At 41.8% G+C, this 12052-nt stretch overlaps 1 pseudogene across 3 annotated transcripts; it reads right to left on the bottom strand.

Moving 5' to 3' along the window:
• Nucleotides 1–926: 926 nt before the first annotated feature.
• On the bottom strand, nt 927–11572 carry LOC145536551 (ARL14 effector protein-like pseudogene; annotated as a pseudogene). 3 transcript variants are annotated; one of them, XR_014075888.1, is made up of 3 exons: nt 11443–11572; nt 7059–7127; nt 927–2621 (listed from the first exon to the last, which is right to left on the bottom strand). The product of XR_014075888.1 is annotated as an ARL14 effector protein-like pseudogene, transcript variant X2 (transcript). The 3 variants fall into 3 exon arrangements; XR_014075889.1 differs by having other exon boundaries at nt 11451–11572; XR_014075887.1 differs by having other exon boundaries at nt 11486–11572.
• Nucleotides 11573–12052: the final 480 nt, after the last annotated feature.

The raw sequence follows: 12052 nt of genomic DNA, 5'->3' as shown, positions 1-12052 counted from the left end.
AAGCTGTAGTGGATCAGATGGGCAGCAGACCACCAAACAGTGACCATGACCTTCTTTTGTTGCAAGTTTGGCTTTGGGAAGAAATTCTTCTCCAACCAACCACTGAGATGGTCATTGCCCATTGTTGTATGCAATCCACTTTTCATCACACGTCACAACCTGATTGAGAAATGCTTTGTTGTTGCATAGAATAAGAGAAGACAACACTTTAAAATGACAATTTTTTTTTATTTGCAGTCAGCTCACGAGGTACCCATTTATCCAGCTTTTTCACCTTTCCAATTTGCTTCAAATGCTGAAACACCACAGAATGGTCGACGTTGAGTTCTTCAGCAACTTCTTGTGTATTGTAAGAGCATCAGCTTCAATGATGGCTCTCAGTTGGTCATTGTCAACTTCCAATGGCCAGCCACTGCACTCATCTTCAAGGCTTTTGTCTCCTTTGCAAAACTTCTTGAACCACCACTGCACTGTACATTTGTTAGCAGTTCCTGGACCAAATACACTGATGATGTTGCAAGTTGTCTCTGCTACTTTACAATCAATCAATTTGAACACAAATAAGAAAATCACTCGAATTTGTTTTTTGTCTAACATCATTTCCTTAGTCCAAAATAAATTTAAAGTAATGTCATTAGCAAAAAAAAAAAAAAAGGGAAAAATGTGCATTAAAATGATATATAACACAACCACATTTATGAATGTATTCCAGTATCAAATGGCAAATTTCAACAATACTAAACCGCAATTACTTTTGCACCAACCTAATATTACTATTATCAGGAATTTTCTGATGGAAAGTGATTGGTGTTTGCCAAAGAACAAAACATGGATTTGCTTCAGGGAAGGGGGGAAAAAGCTTTTTTTTCTCTTGGGTCTAAAACACACACACTTTCTCACACACACAAAAAAAAAATCAAAGTAAGGAAAATTAAATGCTTTTTATTAATGAATTTGCTACACAGAGATTCTGAATGAGTTAGTCAGAGGCAAAAGTGGCCTCAGGTGAATATTTTCTAGTGGATAAACCTACATGGCCATTTGATGGGATAGAGATAGAGGCCTTTTGTCTATTTTTAGTTCATTACATCTGCAGCCTCAGCCAGTGCCTGCACAACTGTGTTCAGTGGAAAGAGTTTCTTTGTGCCGATTCCAGGCAAAGCTTCAGAAGAAGCAATTAAATGTTCATGAGCAGTAAACATGGAAAAGTGGAAAAAGCAATTTTCTTCTTACAGATCATTTGAATAAAACTTGGTATCAAAGATGACTGAAGAGAAACTTTCCCGATGATGCTGTGGGTGTGAACATTTCATAGAGATTTTCCCTAAAAACAGTTTTGCACAATAGCTGCCAAACCTGGCCCAGATGTTTCACATCAGTCTTCTGAGATGGTACCTTCACTGAGGTCAGCAGAAACTCTAGCCGAATTTCCTTAAATCCTATACCTCCAAGACCAAATGCAACTTAGGCCTTAGGAATTTTGTACCACCTTGGCCAGTTCTGTGTGGCTGGTAACCTTAGCCACCAAAAATATGCTTTTAAATCATTTCTATGTAACAATTAGATTAAAAATTGTCCTTTGAAGTCTGCTTCCAGTTTGGATTTCGGATATCACTTAAATTGAATCTCTGCTTTTGCGCTCCTATGTTGGGCAACGTGGCCATGGGGCCTATTAAGCTTTTTTTAAAAAGCCAAATTTCATTTTAAATTGTTAAAACAGTAACAGTAAAAAATGAGACTATGAGTATGCAGTGCCACATCAATCCAAATAGCAATTCTGATTTAGAATGATAATGTGTAAGATCCTAACGGTAACTAGCTATTATAAACATGTATTTTATGTTAAGACAAGCTCTCAGCTATAGAATTCTAAAAATCCTAAAATTCCATCTCTTAAGGTACCAGCAAAGAGGAAAGGGATTTGTAATCTGAGAGCAGAGTAGCAACGGAGGTGCTGGTTACCAGGGGAGGAGTTTGAGTCATCACAGCAGGAAGGTTAGAGGAGGACAGAGCATAACACACAGTTCTATGGCTTCAGAGAACACTAACTAGTCTAAAGTATATTTTTAAAACTTTTTCCCCCAGTCCTAAAATTCACCCAGGAGAAAGAGGCTTGTTTAACTGCAAAAAAGAGAAAATTGATCAGCCTGGAGGGCTGCTCCTAGTTGGAGATGTCAAATGGCATCGTGCTCATGACCTCCCCATTCTCATTGAGTATGGCGTCGTAGACCCAGCGGCGGTTGCAGCGGCAGGTGGGCCCGCACTTGGTGGAGTTACACTTGGGGCAGGGGTAGAAGCAACCCAGGCAGTCTTCATCCAGGCAGTCGCACAGGTCCTCCTTATTGAAGATGAGCTTGCCCTTCTCGTCATACTTCCTGATGTCGCATTTTCCAGAAAGAAGCTCATTATTCTTTAGCATTTGCCCTTTCTTTTTCTGCTCCCTTATTTCAGGATTAAAGTCGGCTATCTGAGGCCCAGGATTTTGAAATGTCAACGATCTCAACTGCCGCTCCACCCGTTTCATTCGCTTCAGTTCCTTCTCACTGGGTTTCGGAGGAGAACTTGCAGGTCTCTTTTGCGCGGAACTGATTTTTCCTGCTTGTTCACTCATTTCTGCTCACCTGGGGACACAAACAAAGTCAGCAACCATTTGTGGGAGCTCATTCAACCATGAGGATGCTGGAGCTGGTAACTGTCATTTCAGAATGGGCCTAGTAAGTTTTTACTTCCAACCTGGGTTAAGTGGATAGGAGCAAGTTTATCAACACCAACAGATCTTTGGACAAAAGTGCTTTTATCAGATAGTATTTCCTCCTTTACTTAACCATCTCTTTTTTCTATCAAATGTTTAAATAACCATTCATGTTGGCCTAGACTAGTACTTCTCAAACATTAATGTGCATATGAATCATGAAACATCTTGTTAAAAACCAGACTATGATTCAGTTAGGACTGGGGTGGGGCCAGAGAGTCTACCTTTCTAGTGTATGCCCAGATTATACTGATATTGCTAATTCCAAACCTACTTTGAGTCTCAAGGGCCTAGAGCTAAACCAGTAGTGATCAGGGGCAAAAATTGCTTGATCGGGGGCAAAAATTGCTTTGCTTTAATAGAAACTCAGTTATTCTTCTTAGGTGAGTGGCCCTAGGATAGAAAAACAACAGTTTTTTATGTAAAGAATCTCTCTCTCCGCAATGCCGCCCCCCCCACCCCCCGCCACTGCCCCCACACAAGGCAAACTCTTAACTTTTCCTCCAGCTAAACCGGTTTGAACAAAGAAAATACTGTTTGAACCACTTCAGATCAATAAACATATTCCTGTTTCTAATGACTGTAGTAAGTAATGGAAATTGGATGGTCATTTTTAGCAATTGCCTTTTCTCTTTAAAACGTCAGCACATTAGCTGTGGTTTATTTATTTCGTTTGAAGTGACCTCCAATTCTTCTCAGGAAACACTCTACAAGCTACTTTAAGGTAATTAATCATATTGAATTAGTGATTGGTTTTTAAAAGGCTTTCTAAAGTCAGTACATTCTCAAGGACTTTCAGTGTCATTTCACCTCTCTCCATGTCTCACTGTCTCCGCGAGTGTGTCTCTTCCCTCACCACTCCCCCCATCCCTCTGTTTCTCTCCTAATTGGCCCATGTCCTATAGACTCCACAAAGCTTCCCGAACTACTAACAATTTAAAGTCGAGAGGCAGAGGACGCCCATTTCTTTAAGGATGTTCTGCCTAGCTTCAAGAAGCAAACTGGCTAAAAGTAAGAGAGACAGAGGATGGGGCATCAGCTGTGAGAGGATCACCATATTAGAGAAAAATTCCCTCGCTTCTCACTGGCGAGTTTCAGGCAATTCCAGAGGACTGGCCACACACTGTTTGATACATACTACTCATTTCACAGAACAGGTTCCCTTTTAGGTCTTCCTTGTCACTTGAACAATGTAGTGTTTACAGAGAGGGAAAAGCAAATGATTCCCCTGAATCTCTCTCTTGAATTGGATTTATTTGCCAGGACCTTGTTGAGTAAATACCCAGGACAGAAATAATACAGTTTCATAATTTCTATCTAAGTTACTCCAATGTCTTGGCAGGTCTAGAACATTTAGTTTTTTCATTACTCTTATTCTTTGAGTTGTAATTTCATGGTTGACTACTTACTTTTTTGGGGAAAAAAACAGGTAGCAGCTACCTTTCTGCTACATTACCCCAGGCAGAGGAGCCTCAGGAATCACACTGCCAGGGATCAGACACTAGCACTGTCTTCACCACTATTTGACTTTAACTTAAGATGACTCCAGTTGCTTAACCTCAGTTTCCTCATGTGAAAATGGGGGTAATAATAGTACCTTCTCTATGGGGAGCTTGAAGGAATACTACCTGGCTCAATAAAAATGTTAAATAAAAGTTACCTATTATTTTAATTCCATTTAACACAATTAACTGCAAATTGTGCAATATGGATCATTGCAACATTACTACCAGGTTCTAAAAACAACTGACCAATTGTCTGCACTAAGTCAATTCAATGGTTTGGTGATATTAACAAGGCAGTTATGTGTGCCCAAAACATCAGATGATAACAAATGGGGTGGTCTTTCCCATGTTTCCACCAATGAGAATGTAAGTGATAAAAATGCCTTGAAAAGTTGAATGCCCCACACTGAAAAAAAACCCATCATTGTTGTTGTTGCTGCTCAGTCATGTGCAACTCTCTGTGATCCCATGGACTGTAGCCCACCAGACTCCTATGTCCATAGGATATTCTAGGCAAGAACACTGGAATGGATTGCCATTTCCTTCTCCAGGGGATCTTCCCGACCCAGGGATTGAACCTGAGTCTCCTGCATTGGCAGGCAGATTCTTCACCGCTGAGCCACCACAGAAGCCCGAAAAAACATATAGACAATAATAATTATTATGCTCATGCTCAGTCGCTAAGTCGTGTCTGACTCTTGCAACCTCATGGACTACAGCAGGCCAAGCTCCTCTGTCCATGGGATTCTCCAGGCAAGAATACAGGAGTGGGTTGCCATTTCCGTCTCCAATAATTGCTATAAATTACACTAATATATTACAACCTGTGTTTTTAGATTCGGGTTTTCTAAAACCCTACGTGGTACAGGTCAACCAATATGCAAGCGTGTATTAGGTCCACTGCCCTGAATTAGGTGCAGTGAGAACTTCAAAGATGATATAAGACCAGGTTTCTGCCCTCAAAGGTTTGGCAATCTCCACTGAGAGATCAAGTGTCTGCAGCTCACTGCAAGGACAGGGAAAGGAGCTCCAGTTCAGATTCAGAGAACCCTATGAGGGGTGGGGGTGGGGTAGGGTTTGTAATAATCAAATATCAATAGAGGCATCCCTATTTAGAACTAAGCTTTATATCTTTTTTTTCTGTGCCCCTCTCAGTTTAGTGAGGTGCTCAGTCACTCAGTTGTGTCCAACTCTTTGCAACCCCATGGACTATAGCCCTCCAGGATCCTCTGTCCATTTTCCAGGCAAGAATATTGGAGTGGGTTGCCATTCCCTTCTCCAGAACTAAGCTTTACATCTTAAAGAATTCCGGTTCATTCCCATAATGGTAAAACAAGTGAGTGTGTGTGTGTGCATGTGCAAATTTGCTGCCATAGTCCAGTCTAAAACCACTATTTTTTTTTCATTCATTCAACAAATATTGATCAAGAATATATCATATACGCTAGGAATTGTGCCCTATTTATTCCAGTCACAACTGCACACACAGGTCCAGAGTCCTTCAAGAAGTGGCCTTTACAAAAATGAATAAATTGGGGTAAAAATCTTTCACTCTTCAATTATGCAAAATATCTGTGTAGGCCAACCAATTTTAAGGCACAGTATTTGTTTTAGAAACAGGCATCAAGACTCTGGTGGAGAAACTCAAAGTTTAGTTAGGAATAGCTGTGAACCAAACACAAAACTGATTCTCAATACCTTTTACAGTAAAAGCAGAGTTTGTTGCCTATCTGAATGTTCCAATGTTGTTCCATTGATATTCCATTTTAGAGTATTAACAGTTATTAAAAGAAAATAGAACCAGGTTGCAATTGAGACCTTTTACTGCAGGAGCACTATAATAGCCCAATTTGCTGGATACTACAAGTAAAATCACCAGGCAGCTGAACAGATGTGGCCATTTTATGTTCAGCTATAGCACACTCAACCTTTGACATGAGGTATGTTTGTGAACCAGAAATGTTAGCTTAAACCCCAGGGCCTCTTAAACCCTTGACCTCTCTCAAAAATGTTGGGAGGATATATTGAGGCAAACAGTTTAGGGAAATTCAAAATAGAAATAAATGCTCAGTGAATGCATTTGAACCCTTGACATTCCAACCCTGTTGGTCAGGAAAGATTTTGGTATTTTCACAGGGAAATATTTTTTCTGTTGAAATCACTTTGAAGGTAACATTATTTTTTTTCTTGTCACTCAACAATTTACTTACTTGTCATAAAATAAAGTGAAAAAACTCTGAGCCCAACAACATAAAAGTCTTAAATGCATGAGCTTTATCATTACCCTTCTAACCATAGTTCTGTTAGTCCTTGAATTTCATGGTGCTGAAAACATCCTTTTTGTGTTTCTTTTCTGGATTGTTCTCCCTCTGAGCAATGGTTACCAGAATCTTTTAGAATGACATGTATTTGCTAATTGGATTAAAGGCGAGATAATGGAAGACTTTTTTTTCCCAACTATCTGGGTGATATTCTTAATCTGGAAAACAGATGTTTCAACATCTTTTTGCATCTTTGTGTTCATTACAGTAAGGTTTCAGAATATTCCAAATGATTCAAATTCACTTTCCACATAGTTGGAAGAAGGAAGCCATTAAGATGAAACCCTTTAAACTTACATGTAATAATAGGGGGTGAAAGGTAGAAAAGGGAGGGAGGAGTCCATTGACTTGTTCTTGGTTGATGTTTTTTATACTTCTCTCAGCTCTCAAAACTGTCTTTTTGTTTAATTCATTTATTGAAGCAGTTGATGCTTTTTATTATCCCATGAACATAGATTAAAAATATTAAAATATACTTACTAAGTGGAAGATGAAAGATAATCCTTATTTAGGTGGTTACACTCCTTTCACTGAAGACAATTCTTTTACCTAAAACACCATAAAAAGGCAGTTTGTCATCTATTCATTAGGGGGAAAATGTGTTAAATTTAACACACAAATAAAATCTCTTGTCCTTCACAATAATTGTGTCTCTTAACTTTCATCTTTCATCTAAAAATGTTTTATACAAGTTTTGTAGGCCATTGGTATTTGAGAAAATGGGAGGAAAATGGTTATTACTGAAACAGTCTTAATGAAAAATAGTTTCAAATGTTCAAATTATGTTAAAAAAAAAAAAGAGGGAAGGGGGCAAAAGAAATCTTATTACAGTAGTACCCTGGCTGAAAGTTTCAACAAATTTAGTCTTTTAAAAAAGCCTTCAGTAATAGTAATAATGAAAGAGATCCTTTTCATTTAACAGTGAGAATGATTAATTTGGCATTATAAAAACTTCATCTTTTCTGTAACTGATACTTGGAATCAAAGATGTATGGGACCTCTGTCTATATTTGAGGTTATACAAAAGCCTTGATGTATACAGAAGCGGAAATTCTTGGGTCCTGCACCCAGAAATTCCAATTCATTAAGTGTGGGGGTTGCCTGTGACTCTGCATTTTTAACTAACAGCCCTAGGAAGAAACACAAGCTGGAATCAAGATTGCCGGGAGAAATATCAATAACCTCAGATATGCAGATGACACCACCCTTATGGCAGAAAGTGAAGAAGAACTAGAGAGTCTCTTGATGAAAGTGAAAGACGAGAGTGAAAAAGGTGGCTTAAAGCTCAACGTTCAGAAAACTAAGATCATGGCATCTGGTCCCGTCACTTCATGGGAAATAGATGGGGAAACAGTGGAAACGGTGTCAGACTTTATTTTTTAGGGCTCCAAAATCACTGCTGATGGTGATTGCAGCCATGAAATTAAAAGACGCTTACTCCTTGGAAGGAAGGTTATGACCAACCTAGACAGCATATTTAAAAGCAGAGACATTACTCTGCCAACAAAGATCCGTCTAGTCCAGGCTATGGTTTTTCCAGTGGTCATGTATGGATGTGAGAGTTGGACTATAAAGAAAGCTGAGCGCCAAAGAATTGATGCTTTTGAACTGTGGTGTTAGAGAAGACTCTTGAGAGTCCCTTGGACTGCAAGGAGATCCAACCAGTCCATCCTAAAGGAGATCAGTCCTGGGTGTTCTTTGGAAGGACTGATGTTGAAGCTGAAACTCCAATACTTTGGCCACCTCATGCGAACAGTTGACTCATTGGAAAAGACCCTGATGCTGGGAAGGATTAGGGGCAGGAGGAGAAGGGGACGACAGAGGATGAGATGGTTGGATGGCATCACCGACTCGATGGACATGGGTTTGGGTAAACTCCAGGAGCTGGTGATTGACAGGGAGGCCTGGTGTGCTGCAATTCATGGGGTCGCAAAGAGTCAGACACGACTGAGCGACTGAACTGAACACAGAGTAATAAGGAAGGATCTCACAAACATAATGCTGACTGATGTAAACCCATGGCTGATTCATGTCAATGTATGGCAAAAACCACTACAATATTGTAAAGTAATTAGCCCCCAACTAAAGAGGGAAGGCAATGGCACCCCACTCCAGTACTCTTGCCTGGAAAGTCCCATGGACGGAGGAGCCTGGTAGGCTACAGTCCATGGGATCGCTAAGAGTCAGACACGACTCAGCGACTTCACTTTCACTTTTCCCTTTCATGCGCTGGAGAAGGAAATGGCAACCCACTCCAGTATTCTTGCCTGGAGAATCCTAGGGACGGCGGAGCCTGGTGGGCTGCTGTCTATGGGGTCGCACAGAGTTGGACACGACTGAAACGACTTAGCAGCAGCAAAACAAATAAATTTATTTTAAAAAAATGCTGACTGAAAGAAGTCAGGAAAAAAGAGCACAGCTATATGTTTATATAAAGTACAAAGGCAGGCAAAAGGAATCTCTGCTATTAGGAGTCAGGCTATTGGTTACCCCAAGGGGGAGAAGCTGTGTCTGGAATGAGTATTTGGGGGTTGTGGGTAAAGATTTATTTACTTATTTGTGCTATGTGGCTTGTGGGATCTAGTTCCCAGACCAGGGATTGAAACCATGCCCCCTGCAGTAGAAACACGGAGTCCTAACCACTGGACTGCTAGGGAAATCCCAAGTTCTCTTTATTGATCTGGTTATTGGCCACAGCATGTTTAAGTTCTGAAAGTTCAGTCAGCCTTACATTTAGGTTACATGCACTTTTCTGTATGTACACTATATATCAATAAAAAATTTGCAAAGGTACTATCTGTGATCAAATATTACCTAGAGATAGGAGATTTTATTAAATATTTTCAAATAAACAATGCATATTTAAGGAAAGTAGTCATTCCAGGCAAGCAAAGAGTAAGTTTCTGCTATCTCTAGTTCTTCTCCCACTTTCCTGCTTTTTATCACAAATGCCAACCTGATGATTTAATAATAATAAGAGAGAATGATCAACTGGGTCAGGTATATGGAACCGGTTCAGTGTGCTTGCCTCCAGACAGGAGTTCAAAAGCAGGGTGACTAATGAGAGTTGTATGAAGGTATGGTTGGTAGGAGGTATCAGAAGAAAGGGTCCCTGGCTCACTCCCTTTGCATCTCCTGGAGCACTCACAAGGGTGTGGAAATAGCTTTCTTTTGTAGAAATCTTCAAGAATGAGGAAAGTAAGGTCTAGGGTAAGAAGTGACTGACTCCACATGACACTCTGCCTAAGGGCAACGCCCTCTGAGGAAACAGTCACTGGAAGCGGGTGGACCAGCTCACAGTAGGAATTCTCACTACTCCTGCTCACCTGTGGAAGCAACTCATCAGCCACCCCTTTATATTTGAGGGGTAGAGCCCAATCCACAATGTCCTGTTTATCCCACTTCTGCCTTGGAGCGAGAAAGACTTCATTAACTGTCACAAAGGCAATGCTTTACCAGTGAAAGCACTAACTTCTGTTTGCCTAAAAAGTATGCCTACAAAAACCTTTCATCACTATAGATGCTGTCAGCCAAGTTCTTTCTGGTAAGTTCTACAGGGAAGAACTTTTGATTCTAGATCAAAAATTGTAATGAAAACAGCCACAAAATTCACCTCTATTATCAGGCAAGACATGAACCTGGCCGTCTTAACAGGTTTTCTTTTTCTTCCTCTGTGCACTGCACAGAATTATGGATAATTAAATATAACATAACTTTGGCAAATACTTTTCTTAGAATTCTGCTGATTATTCTCAGGGGGAGTTGTATGTAAAGAAACTAGGTTGACTTAATTACTAAATTCACTCATCAATCATTTAGTGAATTTGCTCCAGGTCTTATTTCCAGTTGCATTTTAAATTTCAATATATTTTCAGAATCAGATTTATTCCCCCCTCCCTCTTCTCATCACCTCTCCCATCACAGAAGCCATGCTGGAATTAGCCTTAGTCCCACTAAGCCCTTGTGGGAAAGAAAGACTTCAGGTGAGAAGTGATGAGTGAGGAGGGGAGGGGGAGAGGTGTCTGACTCTGCGACCCTATGGACTGTAGCCCACCAGGCTCCTCTGCCTGTGGAATTTCCTAGGCAAGAATACTGGAGTGGGTTGCCATTTCCTTCTCCAGGATATCTTTCCAAGCCAGGGATCGAACCTGTGTCTCGTGTCTCCTGCATTAGCAGGCAGATTATTTACCACTGAGCCACAAGGGAAGCCCGTCCTGGCCTTACCTGAGTTGATTTAAGGTCCCTTTCATCTGGGAGGCAAAAGAGGAAAGATCTCTGGAGAGAGGGGTGACGGAAGACAAATTCTTAATCTGGTGTCTGCCCTGTGCCTGATCTGATGAGAGTTCTGGGGCCCCATAGAGGGAGGGGTCAGTGCCTAATGGCTGAAGGTGCTCTGTTCATCAGAGGTTCTGACATGTTGGGCCCAAGAAAGGGTTATGTGATTATTGGGCAGAGGAGATAAAATATGCAAAGAAAATTACTCAAGATAAAATAAAAAAGGGCGAGAAGGGTTATGCTCCCCGGACCTACTTTTCCTGAGACCACCACATAGCACTGGGGCTACAGGACCTTAAAGTGAGCGCTGGAGAATGGCAAGTCATAGAAGAGAAATAGAAATAGGTGCCTACATGGCAACCACGACGTACCAATGGGTACGTGACAACAAACACAGCTCAGAAGAACATGGGCAAGCGTTTTCTTAACTACCTGTAAGATACTTGCCCTGTGAAGTCCCAGGGGCTTCAGAGGAATTTCTAGGGGCAGTTGGATGATCAAGCCACTCTAAATGGCTGCGTTCTTACTCTCTTTCTCTCCCCTGTCTGACTAGTGCCTACTTCACCTACACTCTACTCGCAGGACTGACCTTCTCACCTCCTTGCCCCACGGCCCAGCTGACGATAGCTTACCAAACGGCTGATGAGGAGTCTGCCCCTCAAGTGGTTTCCGTGGTCAGCCGTTTCTGCGTAACAGTGGACTTGGGCGCCCACGTGCATGGGTTCGTGCTTGCGCATGCGTGCGTGGTGAGCTCGCGCTTGCGTGCGTGGTGAGCTCGCGCTTGCGCGCGTGAGTGGCTGTGCGCATGCGTGCTTCTGCGGGCACCTGCGTCTGCGCGTGGGTGCCCGAGCGCGTGCGTGAGTGCGTAGCTACGTATGTGCCTGCGTGCGTGAGTGGGTGCGTGGGTGCATGGCTGCGTGCGTGGCTGCACGCTTGGGCGCCTGTGTGCGTGGGTGCCTGCATGCCTGCTCGCGTGTTCAGGCATGTCCCAGTCTTTGACTGTAGCCTCCCAGGACTTCTCCAGACCAGCATAGCCATTTCCTTCTCCAGGGCATCTGCCTGACAGGGATCACCTGAGGTCAGTTCAGTTCAATTCAGTCGCTCAGTTGTGTCCGACTCTTTGCGACCCCATGAACTGCAGCACGCCAGGCCTCCCTGTCCATCACCAACTCCCTGAGTCCACCCAAACCCATGTCCAT

The sequence above is a fragment of the Giraffa tippelskirchi genome, chromosome X (assembly GCF_054371585.1).
Source record: "Giraffa tippelskirchi isolate mGirTip1 chromosome X, T2T-mGirTip1v1.2.pri, whole genome shotgun sequence".
NCBI lineage: Eukaryota > Metazoa > Chordata > Mammalia > Artiodactyla > Giraffidae > Giraffa > Giraffa tippelskirchi.
This window is presented reverse-complemented; position numbering and strand designations above follow the sequence as displayed.